The sequence below is a fragment of the Lates calcarifer genome, linkage group LG17, assembly GCF_001640805.2.
Source record: "Lates calcarifer isolate ASB-BC8 linkage group LG17, TLL_Latcal_v3, whole genome shotgun sequence".
NCBI classification, from domain to species: Eukaryota; Metazoa; Chordata; class Actinopteri; family Centropomidae; genus Lates; species Lates calcarifer.
Genome location: NC_066849.1, coordinates 10,784,087 through 10,793,350, shown reverse-complemented (window position 1 = coordinate 10,793,350; position 9,264 = coordinate 10,784,087). Strand labels below are relative to the sequence as shown.

General features: G+C 40.8%; 1 protein-coding gene and 1 pseudogene across 2 annotated transcripts in view; both read right to left on the bottom strand.

Annotated features, from left to right (window-relative positions):
* st6galnac5b (ST6 (alpha-N-acetyl-neuraminyl-2,3-beta-galactosyl-1,3)-N-acetylgalactosaminide alpha-2,6-sialyltransferase 5b) overlaps positions 1-9,264 on the bottom strand; it is a 59,400-nt gene that overhangs the window by 10,589 nt on the left and 39,547 nt on the right. The window lies entirely within an intron of this gene.
* LOC108894933 (prostaglandin F2-alpha receptor-like) lies at positions 495-3,089 on the bottom strand (annotated as a pseudogene).

The window sequence follows — 9,264 nt, the reverse complement described above, 5'->3', positions numbered from 1 at the left end:
TAGATAGATAGATAGATAGATAGATAGATAGATAGATAGATAGATAGATAGATAGATAGATAGTTTCCAAGTAATAAATCAGCAGGTTACAGTAAAAAAACATTTAACACACAACTAGACTGTGATGATTCAATACTATCTGTATGATATAATCATTAACACTTAAAATATATAAGAAAAAAATAGGCATAGCCTGGAGCTGCCATGTGTAAATTTCAGCAGAATTAATAATAAAGACAGTAGCTTTTGCTATACAAAAAGCACAAGCCAGAGTGAATGCAGCATAAAACAGAGCTGAAAGTTAAATACAAAAAGTACACAATACACCACAATACTTTACTTCATGGTGATCAGTTTGCAACATGAAACAGACTCTTCATTATGTAGTGTGCACAATATTCCAGATGATCCTATTTCAACAAAGTTTCTCCACATCTTCACAGCTGTCTCCGTCTTTTTCTCAGTCCTCAGATCAGAACCATCCAGACCAGGGTTCAGGTAATTGATTTGATCGTAGTATCTGGAGGAGGTAACCTGCTGAGGCAGTGGCAGGCAGACGGGCCGGCACCAGAGTTGCTGGTCTCAATGGAGCTCCGGAGCATGCTGCGCTGCCAGCTGTGCAGGTCTTGAGACGTTGAACCCCAGCAGCAGTGGGACAACTTGAAGATTTTCCTCAGAACAGCTCTCCTCAGCAGGATGTAGACCCAAGGGTCCAGGATCTGGTTCCACGTGGCCATGCGTACCACCGTCAGCAGAGTGAGGGACGTGGGCTCGTCTGTGGCTCTGGTGCTGAGAATGATGACATGAATCTGGTGGAGTGGTCATAAAATAATGAAGGAAGGAGTTGAAACACTATAGCTATACTTACAGTGCAGACCTTAATAGACAGAAATATACAAATAAATAATTAACACTGGTTGTTCTGGACAGATTAGGTAGCACTTAACTGAATTATTCAACAGAATTTACGCAAATCTCTAAGTCTTAATTGAAGAAATTTGAGTGATTGATGGCTTCCTCCTGCTTTGCCCTCACTGTTTTTGTAAAATATGCTAATGATTTTTGGAATAATCTTTTATAAAGCTGCAACTATGTTTTCCAGCTCGTCTTTTGGAGACTGATGGTTTCAATCATCAGGCATCTTCTCTTGAGCAAGACATTCATTATCTTCCGCAAATGTGCAATGATTCAATACACAGGCATCTTTCACATGATGACTCAGAAATAACAACAGTTGTTGACTAAAGTTTAAAAAGTTACAGTGAGAATAAACTGTTAAACTGATTCTCACCGAACAGTGTTTGCTTTTAAAATATCACTTCAATCTCACTCAGTCATGTTCAGTTGGCAAACATACAGATGCTTTTTTCATTGGACTTTCATTATGACAAATTATGTACGGAGTCACACCCATCACAAAGTTTGCTCACGGCAGCCGAGGTGCTTATCCAGACTTTCAAAATAATAGCGCAGTGTTTCCCAAGCTCCTCTGCGCTGTGTGCACCATACCATGTTTGGTGCAAATTGGTCATTAAACAAAGCAGGTTTTGATGGGAAACAGATTTTAGATACCCTAAAGTTTATTTGCAGCGGACCATAAAATCTATTTGCCGTGTATTGAGCTACTGAGCTTTACTCTGAGATGCAGCAATAAGAGGTATGAAGGGACTATGTCATAGAGAGCACATTTTTGGAGGAGTAAGAGCTTAAAATACATGTCTTGTTCAACCAGAGGGGAGTGGATATTTTGAAGGGCAGGGTGCGTGTATGTGTGTGTAAGGGGGGTGGGGGTGGGTGCTCCAGGGGTCTGCACATACTACAGTTTTTTAGGAGTTCGGAGAGGAGGCGAGCTGCACAGTAAGCTACTGAAGTGTTTGGGTCTTGCTGTGATAAATGAGTGGAGTTTCAACAGCAGGGAGTTAAGATGGATGGACAGATTTCAAATACAAAGCAGCAGTATTTTTTGTCCTTTGAAAAACTATTCATATTTTCATCACAAATAATGGGACCAACCAGGTTTCTGTCATATATCAAAACCTATTTCACTGTCTGTGACAGTCACTTTGTACTTAGAGATGCTCAAAAGCCCCAAAATGACAACTAGCAGATAGCTTAAAGATCATCAAAGCAATAGAATGCGGAAATGTAAATGTATTAACAGATGGGTAATAACCAACAAACTGAGATCAATTAATATAAGCATGGATGAAAATGTAGCTCCAACTCCTGTTCTTGGTAAGAAATAAGCCATTCTTACCTGACCCAACACCTTGAGTGAGCTCCTACAATGTCAGCCTGCACTTACCAGTAATGGGCCCCAGCAAACGCAAGACACCAACATGATGGCCAGGAGCTGGCAGATCATTTCTGTGTGGTAAGAAGTGCCCCTGCAGTGATGCTTGCGGCGCAGCCTGGCCTGCAGCAGAACACAGCTTGTCAGAGCGTTGCATACAATGGAGAGCAGCAGTGCGAGCAGCCGAGCATAGAGAAAAGCAGAGCAGGAACACATCCAGCCAGTCTTTGGGTTTCTCCGTGTGGAAGAAGCAAAAGCTCCTGGAGATCTGAACCTCGTAGGGTCTCTGCAGCAGCAGCACAGGCAGCACAGCCACCAGGGCAGGGAGCAGCCTGTGATAACCAGCAGCCTTTTCATGTGGTGGGAGCCAGCACGGGGAGTGGAAGATGGGCGTGACACCGATGCAGCGCTCCACCGCCATGGCACTCCCCAGGAACAGGGGCTCAGCCGAAGAACACCAAGCACGCCCCAAAGACGCCGCACACGATGCGGTGAGGGTCAAACATCTCCCATTTCTTGCGAGAGCTGTAGACAAAATCACCAGGGAGCCGCTGATGAGGTGACCCAGTAGGTCAGTGACCACCAGACTGCTGGCAAACAGCAGGAAGGACGCCCTGCACTTGATCCGGATGCGGTTGTAGGATTTGGCCAGGATGAATAGGGCAAGCTGTTGGAGAAGATGCCCACAGTCATGGAGATGACGGAGGGGTGACGGACAGCTCCTTCTGTGTGCAGGTGTTGTCCAGTCTGACCTCTGACCTGCAGCCTGACTCTCTGAGCTCTCATTGGCTGACATGGTGGAAATGAGACCTGAAGGAGAGAGAAAATGGTGATAGGCTGGAATAAAAGTTGATACAGTGCACAGTTTTGAGTGTGACTTACTCACTTTGAAACTCACTTTGCAATGTAAATACTGCGCGGCACTAATTACGCATTAATTTCCACCCACAACGATTCATCTTCGGAGCGTAACCACCGAAATGCATTGAAAGCCACTTTCCCCATCACTGGTCAATCGCGCGAAAAAATATTATTTTACTACAAAAAAATTCTCTCTCCAACTCCTGTAACTGTCGTAATTAAAGAGAATGCTCAATATCTGGTACAGTCCCTTACCTCAGGTTTGGTCTTCTCCCACACAACTCGCCATAAGTCAGCAGCCCCCCTCACTCTTTGGCTTTAATTATAGTTAATAAAACATAAAAGTGACGTCCGGTCAGCAGAGCAATGAATGCCATTGAACGTACCGACACTGCTCTCCTTCGATCCTCCTGTCGAGACGGTGATCTGTGCCACTTGTTCCGTGTGTGCGCTCAGCTGGTGCCAAGTTTCAATGAGAGCGCACAGACGAGCTTCAGTCTGCTGCGACTCATCAGTTCAAACTCAAATGCAACCTGAGAGGCTGTGCACGCTCATCGCATTCTGAAAAATCTGCATAGTTTTGTATGTGGACACTGTGTGTACCAAAGTTGGCATTAATTCATGCAGGACTGCCCCATTTTAAACTTATGTGTCTGTATTTGGACAAACTCATCAAACAGGTCACTATTTTCATTTTATTTTCTATTTATAAGAAATCACTGTTTATTCCTTTCTGTCACATCGTGTTGTTTGATCATCCTGCTAAACAGGTTAAACAACTTATTAATGTACCATAGAAGAACAGTGCGAGCAGGAAATTACCGACTGAAGAAGAAAAGGGAAAAACAAAACAAAAAACAGAAGTCCAAAATTAATCAAGCTTTGTTTTGATAAGGTGCCTTTAAAAAAAAAAGATTCATTAATGTTTCAGTCGCAACGTTTCAAAAAAGACAGTGGTAAAGATTTATTGTCTAGACGTTTTGTAATGTCTGAAGTTCATATGTTTTCACTCTCTTAAGAATGTCTGAAATTCTATGTATTATGCAATGTCAAAGTAAGCTGAGTTTTGATGTCAAAATATTAAAATGTGCAGTTTCTTTGCAACACCAAGACAATATGCTGATGTCTTAGACAGGACATAGTGTTAGTAATATCCTTTTATTGTGGCAGGCAGACCTATTATGGCCTAATATGCTACAGTTGTTCTGAATAACCTCCGGCTATGCAGCCACCGTGATCAGCAAAAAGGATGTTGGCAGGCATGCTTCATTTGAAAAAAGATACTGGTTTTACCAGTCCATTTTTTGCTGAGTTTTTATTTCCAAAATGAAACCTGCACTGTGTATTTTATCCCTTTTTCATAAACTGCATCTGTTTTCTTTTTTTAATGTCAGATTAAGAGCTTTTCATATAAACTGTGAGGTTGAAGTTGCTCTGGAGATCAACAGGCCTGAGGTGTTACAGACACACACTTACATTACACATTTTCTCAAGTTGTGCTGGTTTCATTTGTTCAAAGTTACATATATCATTTTAAAGTGTTGCAGCTTTTTTTCATGAGTCTCTTTGCTTACAAAGACCTGAGTCAGATAGCAGACATGAACTTAAACACTGCAGACAGACAAGGGGCAGCTAAGAAATAAAATGTGATAAAGTCCCATAAAAAGGAGAGAAAATGGCTCCAAAATGCAGAAAGGTCAGGGGAAGTACAAGTTGCTCTAAATTACGAGTAAATGAAGCAAATGGAGCTCCTTACTCTATCTGAGCCAGCAGAGAGCAAATCACTGACAGATAACGTAAGACGTGTTAGAGAGGAGTGCATGTAATTCTGAAGCAGATACAGGATGGATACATAAGATTTTACCCTTCAATGGAGATAAGAGTGAACACTCCGTACACACATATTAAGTGACTGAGAGATTCCTGTTGATTATTATGATGTGATCTATCAATAAAGATCTGATGAGACTTCATTCTTGAGTCTCCGGAAGGAAAGGGAGTGTTCATCAAGTGGACTGTTTACTTAACAGTTCATCATTCTTCTAATTTGGGAGGTGGGTGTGGATCCACCCCTGCATGCACATGCAGTAATCATCAGTATCCATTGTAAAACTGTGGATCTCCATAATCAGTCATGTTGGATTTTTTAATAAAATACATTGTTAATGAATTTACATAATTTCACTTTGTCTTTGTGGGTTGCTGTAGATGATGGACAAAATAGCAATTTTATCCATTGAAAATCAAATCAAACGACACAATAACGTGTGCAAAAAGAGGCCTGAATAGCCACTGTCATAGGACAGTGATGCCCACTCTTCCCTCTCAGCGTCAGGCCAGTGACACCTTCAGAAAGCTCAGCATTCATATTCATCATGTTAAAACACTAATCTTAATATATTAGGCTCAGCCATAAGCCATAGCTCTGGCTTTCTGACCTCCCTCTGTCTTCCTCCAGCCTCTCCTGGCTCATCTCATCTCCAGTGGGACTGTGTTTGTTTTTATTGGCTGCTCATGTTGCCCACTCCATATATCTCCCTAAATTATATTTTCATTTGACTACAAACTCAATTCTATTCTGGACATAGTCTCTTCCAACAAAACATAACCATCTGTTTGCAGTAGTTGTTTACACACACTTAAGCACTCAGTTATAGCCCTGCCCTGGCTTTGGGAACAACTTACTATCCAGACAGGATATGTCTGAGTGATGTTTTGTCCTGGCAGGAAGGAAACTTTGAGTTTTAGATAATGATTGCGTGATTTCTCTGATGAGGGAGCCGAGTCACCTTCATACGACAGAGGAGAAAAGCAGCAGAGAGAATTGATCACTTGGACACATGCATCTGTTAATTTACAGTAAGTTCCCAAGAGTGTGCAGTCACTGACCCTATAAGCTTATCACTCCCATAGACTCCAGGGCCAGAATATTGATTGATACCATCAAGGCTTGGAATAGCTTAACAAAACCATTTCTGAGTAGTAACCGTGGTGCCAGGGAACAGAGTCAGACAACCTCTGGTCACACTTCAGGCTAAAAGCAAATGCCACTTCATCTAAGTGCATGTAAACCAAATCTCTCATCATCCTCAATACATTCTATCATTTGGAAAATGAATTGAACTAAATGTCGTTTTTGTTGTATTTTGCACATAGAAAGTGACACAGCCACCCTTTTCATCTTATATATATTTTAAACTCTGTGCTGCTGCATTTTAGTGTCATTTTACTGCATTTCCAACCATAATCGTCCTGGGGCAGTCATATTAAGCTTGCCATTTCCTCTGCATAAAAGTTGAAGTTAAGTTTGATAAGGCACGAGAATTTTTTTCCCAAATCCTAGTTATTGCCGCACCCTGAAGGACTTTAATGCTTTATCATGCCTGAAGTTTGAAGAAATGCTGACTCCATCCTCCAAAAGTTCATTTCCTCTTTAATTTCTTGCTCAACAGAAGTTCTGTCAAATGCCCCTTCACTCTCTGTTGCTTCTTCTTTCAGCAATTATAACTAAGTGGAAAGAAGAGTGAGGAAAGTCAGAGCCAGGGTCAATCTATATCAGATTGTGGGAGGTGGAAAACGAAAAAATCATGAGATTTTGAGATTTGTCATTGTCAAGCTGACCAGACAACCTCTACTGCTTCTATCATGTTAGTTACTAAATATACTAAATGAATTTTATATATATATATATATATATATATATATATATATATATATATAAAATAACACTTACTGGAACACTTAAAAAAAACTTTTTGTACTGTTATCAAAACCCCATTACATTTCTTACCTGAAAACAGCATTATACCTCATCGTGTACAAGTGGTCAAAGATAAGAATCAGAATAAGAATAAGAATCTATTTATTCATTCATCTATTTATTCGGAAACACTATTTCCTTTTCAGAATAGAGAAAATAATAAAAGTTTCAACAATTCAGTTCAATTCAATTCAAAATGTCTTGTCTCTCGAGGGTCAAAAAACACACAAAACAATCTATAAATATGAAACCTCTTAGATTACAAACAAGTTAATTAATTGCAGTGGCCACAGCTGTCAAAGAAACATTAGGCTCAAAAAGTGAAAAATGATTTATTCATCTGTGAACTGACAAATTACCTCAGCTGATCACAAATCTTATGGCCTCTCGAACTTCCCTCTGTTTGTTTCACACACAGACAATGAGCCCCCTCAATTATTGCATGTAGAAATACTTTTCATAGAGTCTAAACAGCTACTAAAAGAGTCCAGGAAGGGACAAAATAAAAAAGTAGAAGCTTTTCTTTTTCATTCACACAAACTGAGAACTAAACTAAAACCTAAAACCTAAAACTGAACGTCTGCTCTCTCTGTAAAGACAGAATGTCTCTCTCGATGTGCTAATGAAACCCTCTTCTAAAGTTTCTCGTGTAGCCTAATGGTCACAAATTACCCAACAAGGTGACTCCCTAAAGAAATCTTCTCCCAGGTGACATTGCACCTTGAAGTGTGGGTATCATACAGTGTCTGCTGTATGGTGTAATGACGAGCAGCGAAGTGGCTGGTCACAATGCAAGGCAAGCACAGGCATGGAAGTGCAATTACATTCTTTTTTTCGACTGCATCAAATGGGGCTGCTGTAATAGACTGACTGCGTTGGTGGGGCACAGATGGAGCTGGGAGTAGACTGAGCAAGATGGGAAAATAACCCATAATGCAGGCTTTTTGCCAGCAGCACTGTCGCTTGCTTCCCCGCATCTCCATCTAATCACAAAAATACTCCTGTGCCAAGATTCACAGGTAAGAAAGCTACTGTTCTCTGCTCTCACTCATCTTGTCTCTCTCATCATTTCTTTTCTCCACGTGTTACCCAATCTCTAACCAAAAGATTTTCCCTCATTTTTTGGAAACTGTTAATGGAGCAGAGTTGGTGCCATGGGAGGAAGTTGCAAAATGTGTCAAAGCTATTTATCAAGCCGAGAAGGGACAACTGATGAAAGCAGAAAAAGAAAATCCTCAGCAGATTGGATTCAGGTCAGGTTTGGCTTCCTCATGCTGTAATCACCTCAAATTTCCACCTTTTCCTGGTCAAACAGCTCAAGTATCCCTAGTGTTCAGACATAACACAAATTTGATCATACTGTGTCATGTCATAACACTTGAGTGGCAATTGAATTATGTGACGGCAAACAACTGAGAATTAGAGGACGTGCTGTCAGTTCCTGGCTTGCCTCCAAGATGACCAAGCATCAAAACAGACATTAGGGAAACTGGAGGAGCAGGTGTTTTGTAACTGTGTGTGAGATTCATTCATAGTCCCACAGAGATTGTCAGACTGACCTAAGATCTGACCTTTACAAAGGCATGGAGCTCTGTTAAAGACTACAGTTAGGCATCATCTGACTCAGACAGGCAAAATTTGTGGTGTTACCATCTATCAGGGGTATTTAATCTTAGTGTTCTGATTCCTCAACCCCTTCAACACTGCTTGCTCCTTATCTTTAACATCTGAGCGCCATTTTCTCACAAAAAAAATGACGTCAAGATGTTTGATGAGGTAAATAAGAAAATGCTTAGACGCTAAAATGCTAAATGCAGTGGTTGTTGTACTTTCTTTCATTTTCTTCTGTTTACTTGGAATGGGCCTTGCACTGAGTCTGCCAACTTAACTTGACATAAGAATTATTCTGCTGTGCAGAATGATTCCTGTTGAGCAGCGTGAACATTAAGCCAGCAGGACAGTCAGGTTCATTTGTTCACAGAGTACATAGTGGCCCTCACAGAAAAACAAACATGCTGACCCATCACAAGACATACAGCTGTAATTAGCGAGGAGCATTATGGGAACATTGTACACAGTTGCCCTGGAGTAAAGAGACAAGACATTTGATCATTTATCTCAACTTCTGAAAGATCTGCAGTTTTGTTAAACCACGGACAGCGTGTTGCGTGTTCGTCGACACAGGTTAAGGAAGAAAATCTTTGTTATTGTGTCTCCATCTGCTGAGTTTAAGGTGAAAAGATTTGTAACATCTTGTACAATTCCTCAGCTTTAGAGATCCATAAAACCTTAACAGATTCTGTGATAACTGAATCTGTATCTGACAATGAGCTATTTATACCCATACTCG